Source organism: Sinocyclocheilus anshuiensis, unplaced genomic scaffold (assembly GCF_001515605.1).
Source record: "Sinocyclocheilus anshuiensis isolate Anshui unplaced genomic scaffold, SAMN03320099.WGS_v1.1 scaffold135, whole genome shotgun sequence".
NCBI classification, from domain to species: domain Eukaryota; kingdom Metazoa; phylum Chordata; class Actinopteri; order Cypriniformes; family Cyprinidae; genus Sinocyclocheilus; species Sinocyclocheilus anshuiensis.
Genome location: NW_015552564.1, coordinates 190,233 through 192,413, shown reverse-complemented (window position 1 = coordinate 192,413; position 2,181 = coordinate 190,233). Strand labels below are relative to the sequence as shown.

Here is a 2,181-nt window from a genome sequence, read left to right as displayed (position 1 = left end):
CATTGATATATATATATATATATATATATATATATATTATAGAGCCATTTTAATAAACATGATAAGCAAAACATGATATGGCTGATATGAACTGTGTGTTTTTGGTTCATAGGTATGTGAACTTCGACAGTTTCTTTGTCATGTATGATTGCAGGTTGTGTTATTTACTGAATGTAGGTCATGGGCTGTTTTCATCATCGTCTTTTTTGATTTCACACTGTTTTGTCTGATTGCCTCTGTGGTGTTTAGGCAGGTTTGCAGGGGGTCGTCACACAACCAGCCCTGGAGAACCAGAAACAAAGACTCTTCACAGCACCAGCCAAAACATCTCCCCCATGGAGCTCATATTCACTGCTATCAGCGTTTTACCACCTGAGGCTGGTGGATAAGAGGTATCCCTCTTGCACAGAGTCAGAGTTTCCATAGCAACCTCCTAACATCATGACATATTGTAACTCTGGTCATTTGATCTGAAGACGCTCCGTTCCATCTTTTCGTCTGAGTGCTGCCAATAAGTGGAAAGAACCATTAGCTTTATAAGTATTTCATGTTGGACCAGCCACATACAGTACACACTCTCAAACAATAAAAAAGACCTTAATTCAGGACAGAGTGTATTTATTTATTTTGTCACAAACTGTAATGGTGTTCTTTTTCGATATGTCCTTTCGCAGTACATCTATCTGCTAAGCAAATATAGTATGATACGACTTAGCAGTGTAATGAGGAAGACACAAAGTTCAAGATACTGTTGCCTTAATGAATTAAGACATTATTCATGCAGATGAAGTTCATAGAAAAGTTCCCATAAAGATTCTCAGTATAACTGATGCAATGCAAGCACATGATTCATTTCCCAATCTACCAATGCATAAATGTCACACTTCCCCGTAAGCTAGGCATAATGAATATATTACCATACTGTGACAGTGCTGAAATATGCAAGAAAACCATGGCCTAGTAATAAATTACATCTGTTTGTTTGCAAATGAATGCACTACAAGTATACAAAGCCTCAATTAGAGAGATTGGTGTGAAATATGATAAACACAGCACAGCAGCTCAAATGTCCAAGGTCCAAATCAGCAGCAATACATTATTTATTTATTTCCAAAAAAATGGGTCTCATTCACTAACCATGCAAACATTCTTACTCAAAAATCACTTTAGGATTTAAGCACATGTATGCAAAAATCACAGACTCATAGTGGCCTCAAAAACAATCTGGACTGTATCAAAAATACAGTAATACTGTGAAATATATTTTACAATTTAAAATAACAGTTGTCTATTTTAATATATTTTCAAATGTAATTTATTCCTGTGATGCAAAGCTGAATTTTCTACTTCATTACTCCAGTCTGCAGTGTCACATGATCCTTTAGAAATAATTCTAGGATGCTTTAAGATGCTGATTTATAATCAATGTTGGAAACAGTTGTGCTGCTTAATAGTTTTGGGACATGTGATACTTTTTTTTCAGGATTCTTTCATAAATAGACAGTTAAAAAGAACAGTGTTTATTTAAAAAAACTACACTTAAAAAACAAGTACACTACTATTCAAAAGTTTGGGGTCAGTAAATCTTTTTTTTAAAGAAATTAATACTTTTATTCAGCAAGGATGTGTTAAATTGATAAAAAGTGATAAAGTTGTTCTGCTGTTCTTTTTAACTTTTTATTCATCAAAGAATCAAAGAAAAAAGTATCACATGTTCCAAAAAAATATGAAGCAGCACAACAGTTTCGACACTGATAATAAATTAGCATATTAGAATGATTTCTGAAAGATCATGTGACACTGAAGACTGGAGTAATGGCTGATGAGATTTTACTTTTGTGTTTTCCATTTTCATTTAAAGTGCCCCTATTATGGGTAATGAAAGGTTCATATTTTGGTTTTGGGAGTCCCCAACAACAGGTTGACATGCATGCAAGGTAAAAAAACAAACACTTTCATTGTCTTATAATATGCTTTTTTTTTTTCCTTACGTGCTCAACGAATCCCAAACGATTCGCTCAACGATTAATTTTTCCAAACCTCTCCTTTGCGTGACGCTAATCTGCGGTGATTGGTCTCATTTTCATTTCATCATGCCTGTAATGCCTAAAAATAAAGCAGCGTTTGTGAGCGCAGTGCTGCTTTGTGTACAGCGTTACTGGGGAAACAGCTATTTTTACC

The 2,181-nt window shown here is 34.7% G+C and overlaps 1 pseudogene; it reads right to left on the bottom strand.

The window, feature by feature from the left end:
* The window catches only part of LOC107664795 (26S protease regulatory subunit 4-like), an 11,726-nt pseudogene extending 11,302 nt beyond the window's left edge, over nucleotides 1-424 (bottom strand).
* Nucleotides 425-2,181: the final 1,757 nt, after the last annotated feature.